This window comes from Hyperolius riggenbachi, chromosome 2, assembly GCF_040937935.1.
Source record: "Hyperolius riggenbachi isolate aHypRig1 chromosome 2, aHypRig1.pri, whole genome shotgun sequence".
NCBI lineage: Eukaryota > Metazoa > Chordata > Amphibia > Anura > Hyperoliidae > Hyperolius > Hyperolius riggenbachi.
This window is the reverse complement of record NC_090647.1, coordinates 328824616-328840693: the sequence shown is the minus strand read 5'-3', so window position 1 is coordinate 328840693 and position 16078 is coordinate 328824616. Positions and strand designations below refer to the sequence as shown.

The 16078-nt window shown below is 45.7% G+C and overlaps 1 protein-coding gene across 7 annotated transcripts in view; it reads right to left on the bottom strand.

Annotated features, from left to right (window-relative positions):
• The window catches only part of PTAFR (platelet activating factor receptor), a 92473-nt gene that overhangs the window by 38721 nt on the left and 37674 nt on the right, over positions 1 to 16078 (bottom strand). The window contains exon 1 of one of the 7 annotated variants that reach the window (XM_068269320.1): positions 7975 to 7987. The exons of 5 other annotated variants lie outside the window; for them this stretch is intronic. The gene's annotated coding sequence lies outside the window, so the exon portion shown is untranslated. Of the gene's footprint in view, positions 1 to 7347; positions 7430 to 7974; positions 7988 to 16078 lie in introns of those variants that run through there. One more of the 7 variants, XM_068269314.1, reaches the window with a different exon arrangement.

Genomic DNA, 16078 nt, shown 5'->3' with positions numbered 1-16078 from the left:
AGTGGGAGCCTGCTGAGACCCATGCTGTAGCTGCCCTGACCGTGCTTTGCAGACCAGGCATCTGTGGTCAGATGGACCCTTGAGCCAGCGGAAGACAAACCAAGTCGAAAGCATTTGCCAAGAATGTTTTACGGAGGGCAAGTTTTGTTGGCATTTTTGTAAATTGTTTGAAAATGTAGATGGTTGTATTTTTAAATAGTTTGAAAGTTTAGATGGTTGTATTTTTAAATTGTTTGAAAGTTTAGATGGTTGTATTTTTAAATTGGTTGAAAGTTTAGATGGTTGTATTTTTAAATTGTTTAAGTGTAGCCATTCTTCCTCCCCCCAGCCACGAACAATACCATGGGAACGTGGAGCAGCAGAAGCCCCCTGTGACGGCTGCCGCGGTTGTTCTCCGCGGCTTGTCTTTTGAGGGGTGCTGTTTTTCCTCAGGTGTTCTTGCCATAGCTGTTTGTGCCTTCTCTCCAGGTGCCTTCGTAAAGCACTTGTCCCTACGTGACAGTTGGCCTTTCCACGGCTCAATTTTTGCTGGCAGAGACAACAGATGGCTTTGCTCCGATCTGAGACACACATGTTAAAAAATTTCCAAACCGCTGAGCCCCCCTGGGGTGATGGCGCTACGGTGGCATCAGCAGCTGACGTTGAAGGGCATGTTGGCTGTCTGGCCATAGCTGGCGATACATGGCGCCGGACACTGCCCCCAGCTGTTTCTGAGGATGAGCTCCCTCTGCTTCTATCATGGAGTCGTCTCCTCCTAGTCCTCTCTGACTCCTCCTCTGATCTGTCCCCCTGGTCATCTCCTCTACCGGAAACATATGTGGTATCCGTATAATCGTCATCATAATCCTCCTGGCCAGCTGCACTTTCCTCAGACACCTCCTCAACTGCACCAACTTCAGGTGTTTCATCAGCCCCCTCCACACACGTTACGTCCATACTATCGCCACCTAACTCAGACGTAGGAGGTGGTGTACCTGCGCCTTCTTCTTGTTGTTGCAGTAGTGGCTGTGAATCGGTGATTTCATCACCACCACCACCAAATAACTCCTGCGAAGTGTCAAATGCAGCGGATGTGGTGCTTGTTGTAGCGCTGGTGGCTGCGGGAGATGAGGTGTTCTGTGTTAAATACTCAATCACCTCCTCACGATTTTGAGAAGTGATGGCACGTGCCTTCTTCTGAGCACTGTATTTTGGGGCAGGTCCGCACGAAATCACAGCAACACCACCTCGCACAGACCTGCCGGTGCCTGGTGGCCTTCCTCTGCGTCTGCCTCTACCTCTTCCTCTACCTGGTTTGTCCATTTTGTCCATCTCGGGGGGATGCTAGGTATATGCAGTGAGCTGGGTTCACTGAACAGTAAAGGTACTAGGATGCAGTGAGGTGGGTTCACTCAACACAACAGGTAGTAGGATGCAGTGAGCTGGGTTCACTGAACAGTAAAGGTACTAGGATGCGGTGAGGTGGGTTCACTCAACACAACAGGTAGTAGGTATATGCAGTGAGCTGGGTTCACTCAACACTACAGGTAGTTATGTGCAGTGATGAGGTGGGTTAAGTAAACACAACAGGTAGTAGTAGGATGCAGTGAGCTGGGTTCACTCAACACTACAGGTAGTTATGTGCAGTGATGAGGTGGGTTAAGTAAACACAACAGGTAGTAGTAGGATGCAGTGAGCTGGGTTCACTCAACACAACAGGTAGTAGTAGGTATATGCAGTGAGCTGGGTTCACTCAACACTACAGGTAGTTATGTGCAGTGATAAGGTGGGTTAAGTAAACACAACAGGTATTAGGTGTATGCAGTGAGCTGGGTTCACTCAACACTACAGGTAGTTATGTGCAGTGATGAGGTGGGTTAAGTAAACACAACAGGTAGTAGGTATATGCAGTGAGCTGGGTTCACTCAACACTACAGGTAGTTATGTGCAGTGATGAGGTGGGTTAAGTAAACACAACAGGTAGTAGTAGGATGCAGTGAGCTGGGTTCACTCAACACAACAGGTAGTAGGTATATGCAGTGAGCTGGGTTCACTCAACACTACAGGTAGTTATGTGCAGTGATGAGGCGGGTTAAGTAAACACAACAGGTAGTAGTAGGATGTAGTGAGCTGGGTTCACTCAACACAACAGGTAGTAGGTATATGCAGTGAGCTGGGTTCACTCAACACTACAGGTAGTTATGTGCAGTGATGAGGTGGGTTAAGTAAACACAACAGGTAGTAGTAGGATGCAGTGAGCTGGGTTCACTCAACACAACAGGTAGTAGGTATATGCAGTGAGCTGGGTTCACTCAACACTACAGGTAGTTATGTGCAGTGATGAGGTGGGTTAAGTAAACACAACAGGTAGTAGTAGGATGCAGTGAGCTGGGTTCACTCAACACAACAGGTAGTAGTAGGTATATGCAGTGAGCTGGGTTCACTCAACACTACAGGTAGTTATGTGCAGTGATGAGGTGGGTTAAGTAAACACAACAGGTAGTAGTAGGATGCAGTGAGCTGGGTTCACTCAACACTACAGGTAGTTATGTGCAGTGATGAGGTGGGTTAAGTAAACACAACAGGTAGTAGGTATATGCAGTGAGCTGGGTTCACTCAACACTACAGGTAGTTATGTGCAGTGATGAGGTGGGTTAAGTAAACACAACAGGTAGTAGTAGGATGCAGTGAGCTGGGTTCACTCAACACAACAGGTAGTAGGTATATGCAGTGAGCTGGGTTCACTCAACACTACAGGTAGTTATGTGCAGTGATGAGGTGGGTTAAGTAAACACAACAGGTAGTAGGTATATGTAGTGAGCTGGGTTCACTCAACACTACAGGTAGTTATGTGCAGTGATGAGGTGGGTTAAGTAAACACAACAGGTAGTAGTAGGATGCAGTGAGCTGGGTTCACTCAACACAACAGGTAGTAGGTATATGCAGTGAGCTGGGTTCACTCAACACTACAGGTAGTTATGTGCAGTGATGAGGTGGGTTAAGTAAACACAACAGGTAGTAGTAGGATGCAGTGAGCTGGGTTCACTCAACACAACAGGTAGTAGGTATATGCAATGAGCTGGGTTCACTAAACACTACAGGTAGTTATGTGCAGTGATGAGGTGGGTTAAGTAAACACAACAGGTAGTAGTAGGATGCAGTGAGCTGGGTTCACTCAACACAACAGGTAGTAGTAGGTATATGCAGTGAGCTGGGTTCACTCAACACTACAGGTAGTTATGTGCAGTGATGAGGTGGGTTAAGTAAACACAACAGGTAGTAGTAGGATGCAGTGAGCTGGGTTCACTCAACACTACAGGTAGTTATGTGCAGTGATGAGGTGGGTTAAGTAAACACAACAGGTACTGGGGATATATGCAGTACTGGGTAGTACAATGTGCAGCTCCCTGTCACACACACAGGCAGTCAGTCACTGAATGGGCTGGGCTGCTGGCAGTGGCACACACACACTATCAATTAGCAAGGCTGTGCATGCAACAAAAGTGTCAGTTTGACACACAGTAAAAAAAAAAAAAAGTACAGGATGAGCTCTGACAAGAGCTAGGGTGCTATAAAGCAACAACAATCAGCCAAGGAGCAAACTAAGCAGCCAAGAACCTAACTAATCTGTCCCTAGAAGAACAAGTCTGCAGCAGCTGTCCCTTTCCTCTCACTAGCAGGCACACGAGTGAGTGTAATGGCCGCCGGAGCCTGCCTTATATAAGGGGTGGGGTGGGGCTCCAGGGCTTACTGTAGCCTGAATGGCTACAATGTGCCTGCTGACTGTGATGCAGAGGGTCAAAGTTGACCCTCATAGTGCATTATGGGGCAAATCGAACTTCCGTAAAAGTTCGCCTGGCGCAGGTGAACGCAAACCACCAATGTTCACCTGGAACCGTTCGCCTGGAACCGTTCGCCGGCGAACCGTTCGCTACACCTCTAGTGCCATACCATAACATATATATGCGCGTGCGTAAACACACACACACAGGGGTTCTCCGAGATTTGAACATTTTCTAAAGAGTTCCTCGGGTCAAAAAAGATTGAGAAAGGCTGCGCTTTATAAATTAATAATAAAGATAAGTCACGCAGTTTCCATAAATTTACTACTGGATGAAATTCGTATGAGGTAAGGATTCTTTCCTTTGGGGAGTGTTTGTGAACAGTTCTCCTGTGCGCTGGCCACACTGGGAAGGGGGTGGTCTGCATTTATCTGCTCCTGCCCCCATGGGAAGCAGTTGTGGTGCTTCTGGGTAACGAGTGTGCTTGGGCCAATGCTTGTGCTGCCCCCTTCTCTGGCGGCACAAGGAGGCATACACATGGCACCCATATTAATGTGCAAACATTTTTGCATGGACTGACTCCTGCAGGGCATAGCAGGGTAGTTAGTTTAGGCCCTGCATATTATGGCAAGGAAAGAGGCATATCTGGAGCTATTATAAAACAAGTGCTGCTTCGTCATGAGCACACACTATGCCACTCTTTTGAAATGAATTTATTGAAATGATTGATCAGACAGAAAATCTTGATCGATTGGGGACGGGCGCACTGGTAGACAGATAGCATTGCATTGTATCGGACTCTGCTATTCGATACATTTTCAATAGATTTCATTCTGAAATCGTTTGCATATCAATGTGCAGTGTGTGGAAGGAATAGATCCCTCTGTGATCAGATTTAGATAGCAGATGGAACGGGTGGCAATTGATCAATGCCTTTATTCACCCCACAAGACTGATTTGCCCCAATCCCCATGCTGCATGCATCCTGCTTCCCCTCCCTGAGCTCTAACACTCAATTCAAAGCAAACCTGAACTGAACCTCCCTTCACTTGATCTCTGCTTTGTATGTACCACATACCTAAATAATATTGTACTAATGGACACCTGACCTAGTTGTCTAGCTCTACAGAATATATTGTTTTATGGTGACTGTTATCTTGCTTTCTGCCAATTCTGAAAATAACATTACAGGCATTTGATACAGTGTCTAACACTACACAGTTAATTTCTGCCTGTACAACTGCTTGATATCAATAGATCAATATCCTCTGCGCTGTGGAAATGTGTCAGTACCATATAAATACATTACATATTATCCTGTATATAGTATTTAATGTTGGCCCTGGATGTAACTAGGACAGAAAATCTGGGTCAGCATTAAATTAGATTTTTTTTTTACACTAAACCAGATCATGTTTCAGGAATGTCTGTATAAGAAATATCAAGTATACTGGAAAGGTGTTGGCACTACATGGAGGTAAGCATGTGATATCATGTTATTTTATAGGACTAGGAGACAAGCACACTTCTTAGATGATCATTGTTGAATAAGACCTATTTAGTTTTTATTAACATCTGCAGCGAAAGTCATTAGCACAGTACATCAAGAAATGTTTTATGAAGAACAGGAGTGAAAATAGGCTGTAGAATTCCATAACAACATCTTTATAGACTGTTGCTTTACTTTTTCTCCTAACTTTCCTTCTAGGAGATCGTTTGTCATTTTTTTAAAATAACTTTTCAGCATTATGCAATAGAAAAGTACCAAAAAGTAGGTGAAAAAATACTGTTAAAATTGTTCTGAGTATTTTCCTGCTTGCTGGTGGCTTAAAGAGACAATAAAATAAATAAAAGTTGGCTACCTGATCAGGGGGGTGAAGCAGATCAGGTAGTTGTAAAAAATGCCGCTCCTGTGGGCCGCATGGGCCCACTTTCACTTTTGTGACCTATAGGTCACGACTCTGCAAAGAGAGATTTTGTGTCTCTCGTAGCGTGCAGGGAGGCGGGGGAGCGGCAGGGGGCGTGGCCAGGGAGAGAGCAGCCCAATGGCAGCTTTGGAAACTGATGGGCATTTTGAACAGGGAATCCCTCTCCCTGTGTTTACCTCTGAGATAGCGACAAATATTCTCAGGGAGCTATAGCGCGTCGGTAGGGGGGCAGAGAGTGGCGGTGGGGGGACACAAAGGCATGTCATAAGGCAGAGAACATGCCTCTGTGTTCCATCTGCCCACCTCAGGTTCTCTTTAAAAGGTTTTATTTATAATGTGACCATCACCTAGGAGAAAACCTAGGGGAAATAGTTAATTGGATCAGGCCCAATGCATTTAAATAAAGCAACAATGTTTTCAGGGATATCTGTGTTGCAAGTTACTGTGGAATTAGGAAATGTATTTGCAGAAATCAGTTTAATGTACAAGCAGCGCAGGATAACAGCAAGGGGCCAGGAAAACTTCAGGGGGCTGGAATAAGCCCCCGGTAAGTAACTGGCGAATTTATTTGTCAGTTAAAGAGGAACTTCAGCCTAAACAAACACATATGTTACTTAAAATAGATAGGTAATATAATCTCTTACCCACCCTGTTTTAAAAGAACAGGCAAATGTTTGTGATTTCAGGGGGGCTGCCATCTTTTTGGTTGAAAGGAGGTGACAGGGAGCATGAGACAGTTCCAACTGTCCTGTGTTCTGATCACCCCTCCCAGTTGCTAGGCAATGAGAACAACAACATCAGAAATCCCATCTTGCTTTGCACAGCATCAGGGAAAAAATGCCCAGGCAGTTTTCTTTGGTGGGGCGGAGATTCTGTGCAGCAAAAAATTAGGCTTTGGTAAGAAAAACAAAGTTCTGATGCTGTGAAACTGTTAAAGAAACACCAAGCCTTTCCAGTGCTGCTGAGTAAATTTTTAGTCTGGAGGTTCACTTTGAGGTTTCCTTTGAATGGGGCTACAATAAAACTACTCCAGCTCTGTGCAATAGATAATTCCTGCTGGAACATGAGAATTCAGGGCCAATCTGCCCACTGTAGCAGAGGCTTCACTACCGGAATCAACTTATTTTCCACATATTTTCATCATAGTTAAATAAAAATGATGGAAAGTATTTTTTCTGTTATTCTGAAAAAAAAAAGTTGAATATTGTATGTGATACCGGTAGCATAGCTGCAGGGCCATTTTACACTGGTCCGTCTAGTACTGTATGTGTAATGATCACCTGGTATTAGCAATCAAAACCTTTCCAAGGACAACAACTTTGTGAGAGAGGTGAAAGCAGATGGAAAGATTAATTAAATATTTAAAAAAACGTATAGAAGCGCTCACAAATATCAGTGTATATACAGTGCAATTTCGTTTGTGTAGAACAATACACAGGCCCGTGGGGCCAACAGAGACTAGATTTACACCAACAAGTTAGGCGGAGCGCTTGCCTATTAAACAGTTCAGTAAGTATAAGTAGAAATTAGGAAACAGCGCTCAAAAGTCCAGTCCCTCAGGCAATGAGCTTTGTTAAATCTTCACAGAAGTAGATATACAGTTCATAAAAAGGGCGAGTAGTACATTAGTACCACTCCCCCAAAGCGAAACGACTCACCAGATGGTGCGGCCTAATCGGGCCCGTCTGCGCCTTAGGGGTATTGGCCACCCCTCAGCCTCTCCGGCAAGCCTCCCCCGCTGCGTCCCTCAGAAGAGTTGAAGCCTCCAGAAAAAACACAAAAGACGCTTCACATAGCGTAAAAGGGGGGAGACCATCCCACATTTATTGAATACAAAATTTGTGGTTAAAAACAAAGATGGGCATATACTAGTGCGGTGTGGGACTGGGGAGTGAGCGACAGGATATGCCTATGGACCGGCAAAAACAGTCGCATCTCACCCGTGCTATGCCGCAAGAGCAAAAACCGCCGCTAGTAGAAACAAGTGTGGCGTGCGCCGACCAATCACCGCGTCCGATGACGTCAGGCGTTACGCTGCTCCGTAGCTCCGCCCTACGCGTTTCATCGCTATGGCGACTCATCAGGGGCTACGGAGCCATGGGAGCAGCGTGTATTTATAGCAAACTATTACAGACTGCAATATCATAAGGAAACTCTAGAGGTCAGCCAAAAGCATACACAAATTTAGGTCTAGTGAACTGGCCAAAAATGTAAAAGCAAGTAAATACTATTTCCCAATCAGCATACAAGAATACATCAAAAATACATCAGAAAGCATACAATACATGTAAACCTGGATACTCTACATTAAACCCGCCCCAACTGCCACACTGAAACAGCCCGTGCGAGCACCACAACCAGGGCACCGGATCAGCTGTTACTAATGTAGCAGTTAAGGTCTATGTCGGACGCGGTGATTGGTCGGCGCACGCCACACTTGTTTCTACTAGCGGCGGTTTTTGCTCTTGCGGCATAGCACAGGTGAGACGCGACTGTTTTTGCCGGTCCATAGGCATATCCTGTCGCTCACTCCCCAGTCCCACAACGCACTAGTATATTCCCATCTTTGTTTTTAACCACAAACTTTTGTATTCAATAAATGTGGGATGGTCTCCCCCCTTTTACGCTATGTGAAGCATGTTTTTTACTTTAAAATCCTCTTTAACATAATTACCCCTCCTAAAACGCCACATCCACGTAGCTGAAAACTCAGTAAATCTCCCCAAACCCCCTGGGGCACATCGCGGGGCTCCTTCCGCATAGAGGAAGAGCTTTGGGCTGCAGCTCTGCCTCTATATGCGTCCATCAGCGAGGATCGACACCTCTCCCCGCCCCTCTCAGTCTTCTTTCACTGAGAGGGGAGGGGGAGAGGCGGCGATCAGCACTGATTGACGCGCATGGAGGCAGAGCTACAGCCCAAAGCTCTGCCTCCTTAGGGCAGCAAAATCCACGACCAAGAAAGTCGTGGATTTTGCCCGGGGTGTTAGGGGTGATTTATAGAGTTTTCAGCCGCTGGGATGTGGCGTTTTAGAACGGGCAATTATGTTATGTTTTTAAAGTAAAAACCTCATCTTTTGGAGGCTTCAGAGTCTCTTTAAGTGAATTAAAGAGAACTGTACCCATTTACCAATGATCTTCACCTTCTGGTCCATATGCAATTGACTTTTTCTCCTGTCTTTTCTCCTAGGTGATATTTTTGAATTTTAAACCACCAGCAAGTAAAAAAAAATACTCAAAATAATTTTAATAAAGTATTTTCCCATTTTACCTTCTATCATCTCATATGGTGATTATATTGCTACCAATATTGACATCCCCTTTGATCTAAAATAGTTTAAACTGCCTAAACACTAATTTAAAGGACAACTGAAGTGAGAAGAATATGGAGCCTGCCATATTTATTTCCTTTTAAATAATACCAGTTGCCTGGCTGTCCTGCTGATCTATTTGGCTGCAGAAGTGTCTGAATCACACCAGAAACAAGCATGCAGGTAATCTTTTATAATCAAAGGGTTGGCAGTGGAATAATCAAAAAGCAGGATATGCAGTACCCATTAATCTTAACTATAAGCAGTACACAAAGGCCTGTTATTAGTTGCAAAGAATTGTAGCAAAGTTTATTAGAAAAAATATATATTAATATAAATATTAAAAAACACATGGGATGGCCACCCCGTCACAACTCAGCCACCCTAGCTCGCACATTCATCCGCAATCATCTGTCGGCATCTGGGACTATGATGGCAAAAGTCCAAAGCACATGGAGATGTGTAGCTGTAAAAACCTGAGCGGTTCTTGCCTTTTTCATGATTGCTAAGTCAGTAAAGGGCCAGCCCTTTTTGCTATCATATAAATCCGGCATAGCGGGGTCTGAACCCTCTATAACAGTAATTATAGATTGACAGTATACCTTGAAATGAATCAGAGCACTCAGTATATGATTTTATATAAAGAAATTGTATTTGCTTATACAGCATATATACAAAATATGAACAGTTCCAAGTAGTGTTTCCTTCTAACAGTCAGTGTAGTTTCTAGGCTAAAATGCACCCCCCCCCCCCGGAGCAAGGTATGGGCGCAGTATAGGTTAACCAGGTCTAGTTTCACTTAGTATAGGTCCCCCCAGTATAAGTTAGATAGGTAGGTGCCCCAGTACAGGTTAGCTAGGCGGGTGCCTCTAATATAGGTAGCCAGAATAGTTGCCCCCAGCATAGGTTAGATAGGTAGGTGCCCCCAGTATAGGTTATTTAGGTAGGTGTCTCCAATATAGGTAGCCAGTATAGTTGCCACCTGTATAATATAGGTAGGTAGGTGCCCCCAATACAGGTTAGATAAGTGCCCCCAGTATAGGTTAGATAAGTAGCTGCCTCCCCAGTATAGGTTAGATATGTAGCTGCCCCCCAGTATAGGTTAGATAGGTAGGTGCCCCTCAGTATAGGTTAGATAGGTAGGTGCCCCCCCAGTATAGGTTAGATTAGGTAGCTGCCCCCCCCCCAGTATATGCTAGATTAGACAGGTGCCCCCCAGTACAGGTTAGATTAGGTAGCTGCCCCACCCCCCAGTATAGGTTAGATAGGTAGCTGCCCCCCAGTATAGGTTAGATTAGGTAGCTGCCCCCCAGTATAGGTTAGATCGGTAGCTGCCCCCCAGTGTAGGTTAGATAGGTAGCTGGCCCCCAGTGTAGGTTAGATTAGGTAGGTGACCCCCAGTATAGGTTAGATAGGTAGCTGCCCCCCAGTGTAGGTTAGATAGGTAGCTGCCCCCCAGTGTAGGTTAGATTAGGTAGGTGCCCCCCAGTGTAGGTTAGATTAGGTAGGTGCCCCCCAGTATAGGTTAGATAGGTAGCTGCCCCCCCAGCATAGGTTAGATTAGGTAGGTGCCCCCCAGTATAGGTTAGATAGGTAGCTGCCCCCCAGTGTAGGTTAGATAGGTAGCTGCCCCCCAGTGTAGGTTAGATTAGGTAGGTGCCCCCTAGTATAGGTTAGATTAGGTAAGTGCCCCCCAGTATAGATTAGATTAGGTAGCTGCTCCCCAGCATAGGTTAGATTAGGTAGGTGCCCCTCAGCGTAGGTTAGATTAGGTAGCTGCCCCCCAGCGTAGGTTAGATTAGGTAGCTGCCCCCCAGCGTAGGTTAGATTAGGTAGGTGCCCCCTAGGATAGGTTAGATAGGTAGCTGACCCCCCAGTGTAGGTTAGATAGGTAGCTGCCCCCCAGTGTAGGTTAGATTAGGTAGGTGCCCCCCAGCGTAGGTTAGATCAGGTAGGTGCCCCCCAGGATAGGTTAGATAGGTAGCTGCCCCCCAGCGTAGGTTAGATTAGGTAGGTGCCCCCCAGGATAGGTTAGATAGGTAGCTGTCCCCCATAATGGAGGGGGGAGCACCGGAGCCGCGGGGAGGGCAGCCCGACCTCTCCCTTCCTCTCCTCTCCCGGGCCGCCCTCCGTGCTCCCCCCTCAGATGCATAGTGAGCAGGCAGGAAACGCTGTATACAACATACCTCCCTGGCTCCAAGCGCTGCTCTCTCGCCGCCGGTCTTCTCCTATCTGCCTACACGCTGATACACACGCTGCTTCCGGCTAAACAGGAAGCAGCGTGTGTATAAGTGTGTATACAGAAAGGAGATCAGCGAGAGAGCAGCGCTTGGAGCCAGGGAGGTATGTTGTATACAGCGTTTCCTGCCTGCTCACTATGCATCTGAGGGGGGAGCACGGAGGGCGGCCCGGGAGAGGGAGGGAGAGGTCGGGCTGCCCTCCCCGCGGCTCCGGCTCCCCCCTCCATTACAGCGCCCCCCTCCCAACAGCGCCCAGGTCGGTGGCGCGCCCCGCATGGCCCTAGAAATGGGCATGCTAACAGTATTCCATCTCATCATGGTCTATATAGCCAAGCGATCATCAATCTTCTAAGCACATTCAAAAAAGAATCTAACAGTTGTGTTATGCAGAATAAGATCAAAAACAGTCTCATCTGTATCAATAGCTGTGTATCTAGTAGCTGTGTAGTAATCTTCTTAAAGAGACTCTGAAGTCTCTAAAAAACATATTTTTTATTTCAATAATCTGTTTAATAGCTCAGCCTGAACTAAACCGCCACATCCCCACGGCTGTAAACTATCTAAATCCCCCCTAACACACACTCCCTCTCCCCTGCAAAATCCATGACGTTCTTGGTCTTGGATTTTGCTGCCCTAAGCGCTTCCGTGAGGCAGGGCTATGAGCTGCAGCCCTGCCTCACACGCGTCTGTCAGTGGCGGATCTCCACCTCTCCCCGCCCCTCTCAGTCTTCCTTCGCTGAGAGGGGCAGGGGAGAGGCGGAGATCCGCCACTGACAGATGTGAGTGAGGCAGGGCTGCAGCTCATAGCCCTGCCTCACACGGAAGCGCTCCCCGTAGTGTGCCTCGGGGAGTTTGGGGGTATTTAGGTAGTTTACAGCCACGGGGATGCGGCGGTTTAGTTAGGGCTAAGCTATTAAATAGATTACTGAGATAAAAAAACGTTTTTTTAGAGACTCAGGGTCTCTTTAAAGAAATAGCATAAAAAATAGCTTCTACAAAAAAACTTCTTGCTAACATCTTAACAGAACTTAATGCTGAAAAATTAATAAAGTAAATCACCAGAACATTAACCCCCTTGGCGGTACGCAGTTTCTGAGGCTGCGTCCACCGGGATGTTTTTTTGTCTCCCCAAAATTGTTTTAACGCTTTAGCTAGCATTTCGCTAGCTAAGCGTATGTCCAAAGTTGCTCCGCCCCCCCCCATGCCCGACGATCGCCGCTGGCTATACGTACCTCGCCACAATCCCACGAAAAGCGCAGTTTCCTGATCGGCTTCCGGGGTTGCTATGGCGACGATCGGAGATGACGTCATCGCGAAGCCTGGAGCCGATTGGGCGGCTGCGCCGGCGTGGGAACGCTGGGGGGTACGTATACCGAAAGCTATTGCGGGCGATCGCGGGGGACCGGAGCAACTTTGAGCATACGCTTAGCTAGCGATCCGCTAGCTAAAACGTATAGCAACATTAGAAAAAAAATCGTCCTGGGGCCATGTGATTCTCCGCGGCGGCTACCCCGTGTGTAGCATGGGGTTACCGCTAAGGAGGTCAAGCATATTACCCCTCCTCTGTCATCTCTTCAGCATCTAGAACCACGTGTGGGAAGGTAGCTTCTGCCTCATGTGTCTTCTCAGGAGATTGTTGGGCTTCTGCAAACTATGAGCTTTCAGCTCCTACTTCTATAGTGATTGGATGCAATATGGCTGCCTAATCTGGAATTTCCCTGATTCCCAGGTTCTGATTGGCTAAAGCTTCCGTGCGTCAATGCTTTATCATGTTTTGAATACCTAAATCATAATATTATTGGTTATAAATTCTGATTAGGTCATTTTGGACGCAGTTAATTAAAAATGGACGTCACCAGCCATCTTGTCTGCTGGTTGACTTTTTTCCCCAGACATTAAGACTAAACAATGTCATTCATGACGCATTTCTGATAATGTCCCTTTCTGCTAATTAGTTTGGAATGTGTCTCTTCTTTCCCAGAAATAAGATTGGTCAGGTTGACACTAACACAGACCAGTAATAGTCTTCAGCAATTTAAGACTTTTTAAAACATACAGGGCTTCTAATATACGTATTTAAATATAAAGCTTATTATATAATTCTTCTTAAAACAATTAATCATATAAGATATAATTGCATATTAAAATGTAATAATATAAAATCATTTTCTGTATTTTTGCCTTTCTTATGAAGAAATAAATATAATACTTTCACCCGCCAGATGTCACCATTGAATCATCTTTAACTAATTGGGAAAACCCTGTATATTTGTTTTATATCTTTCATATTTTGACTTTCTCTGGCTGGGAAATGTTATTTTTTTCTTGCTGGCTGCAATGGCCTTCAAGCAACAGAACATATAAACAATCCTCTAGCTTACAAGTTAAAATAACCTTATAAAAGTTTCACTGTCTCTGTCACTGGCAGAATCCAGTTTACATGTAATTCAAAGTAATACATTCTTTTATATGTAATTATAGGTTTAACAATAACTATTTCTTTCTTTAGAAGGACTGTATTGATTATTAATATTTAGATTAATAATATTTATGTGTAATAACAAAATGTATACATATGTCTGCTGCAGTAATGTGAATTTTAAACTTCTTCTTTTCAGTCCTCACACAGTACACAGTATCTATAACCTTGACATTTGAAAGATGCTTGTAGCATAACAAAGAATGTTTTGGCTTCTAAAACTAAAATAATCCAATTATGAGTTTCACTGCCTGGAATATGCTGAGATGTCACAGAGCAATATTTTAAAGAAGTACTCTAACTTTACAGTTTACAAAGAAATTTTGCATAGAACATTAAAAAAAACTTAAAACATACACATATGACAGCTTTTCCTGCATAAATAAAACCGCTAGAATTCTGACATAGCCAAAAAACAATCACTTAGAAAAATTATTGTCGTTAAAGTCCTATTGCTCCGTGAAGACAAACACAAAGAAGTTCACCAAAAGAAGCCAGACCTGACAGTCTGATGTGGACTAGCAGTATGAGTGACAATATTGACATCTGCAATGGCTCAGTACATATGCATATAACGGAGCTCAGAGCAAGCATAAAGAGCAGCAGCAGATAGCAGCATAAGCATATCACAGCACATCAACTTGCTGGGAAGTCAGTATCTAAGTTTAGCTTGTCTCACCATGTACAGATGCATAGAGTGCATATAGTATAACAGTCCATCTCACCCTACAGAGTTTTCAGCAGGTGCAGAGATCAACATATCCCATCTGGAGTCCATGACATATAGATGTTATCCATTTGAAGTATGTGGCGGTCACGGTTGGGGTGACCGGGTGGCATGCGTGGCAGTGGAGGGTAAGCCCAGGGCCGGTGCTATCATAGAGGCAAAGGGGGCAATTGCCCCAGGGCCCCCAGGTCTCCCCCTGACTTGTGCCCTCTGAGATCCAGGGACAGATCTAGACCAAGTTGCGCCTGGGGCAAGGTCAGGTTTTGGCGCCTAAAGGTCAGGTTTTTGGCACCTAAACTGCCATTCCCCATCCAAATTTTGCCGCCTTTTTAAGAATTCAACCAACTGCGCCTGGGGCAAGAGACCCGCTTGCCCCCCCTCTAGATCCGTCCCTGCTGAGATCCCTGCACTGATTTGTCATGAATAGCAAGTTACCTATCCCGGCACGCTGCTTTATTCATGCTCCCTTTCCTCATCCCTGCCTTTTCTCCACGACCAGTTATTATGCAATGATAAGCACAGAGTCATGGAAAATAGGTAGCGGGGATGAAGACAAGGAGCATGATTGGAGCAGTGTGCTGGGATAGGCAAGTTGCTATTCTGACAAAAACAGTGCAGGGACCCTGGGGAACACAGTAAATTTGAAGGGGTAGAACTGGAGGGCAGCAGCAGCTGGCTTAGGAGCCCTGGGGACAGCCCTGGGGACGAATGTGCTGGGGGAGGAGGCCCTCAGGTTAATTTTGCCCCAGGGTACCATTGTGACCGGCCCTGGGTAAGCCCTTTTACAGACCTGTAGTGTGCGGCTGGGTGGAGGTCGGGACGGCATGGTGTCCCATGCACGACAGACAGCGTGGCAGCACTGCTGTTCTATTTGACTACAGTAGTGTCTGAATAACACCAGTAACAAGCATGCAGGTAATCTTGTCAGATCTTGTAGGATCTGACAATAATGTCAGAAACACCTGATCTGCTGTATGCTTGTTCAGGGGCTAGGGATAAACGTATTAGAGGCAGAGGATCAGCAGGTAAGCCAGGCAACTGGTATTTCTTAAAAGGAAATAAATATGGCAGCCTCCATATGCCTCTCGCTTCAGTTGTCCTTTAAACTCAAGCTCAAATCTTTGAGCCTCATGACTTTGCCCTCCCGAAAGTGTGTTTCCTGAATTAAAAATATATGGATATATTGTCTTTTTTGGTGGAAATGGGGACAATATTACATCCTCTCAATAATGCATGTGTTCTGGATTCGTGACTTGGTTTTGTACTACGATAAATGGTTCCAACATGTTGCTAAAACAGATGCAATCTTGAATTTATAGTCTTAAGAACCAGGACTGGCCTGGGGGGATGGGGGGCATTCTCCCCTGGGCCGCCTCCTGCCTCTGCATTTTGGGCCGCTGCATGCTTGGCAAAAGAAGAAGGGGGCCAACTTCTTTCTTTCCTCCTGTGTCTCCCGTAAGCACAGTGTGGCTGCGCTGGTCAATCTCACCAGTACCCGACTGGTTGTGAGTACCCGGCGACAGAGGATCAACTAAGAAGCTACCGTGACAAATACTGTATGTGCAGGCAGTGCACACAGCACTGCTCTGCTTCCTGCACGGAGGTTGAGCTCCGCCCCCTGTGAGTAGACCGTGG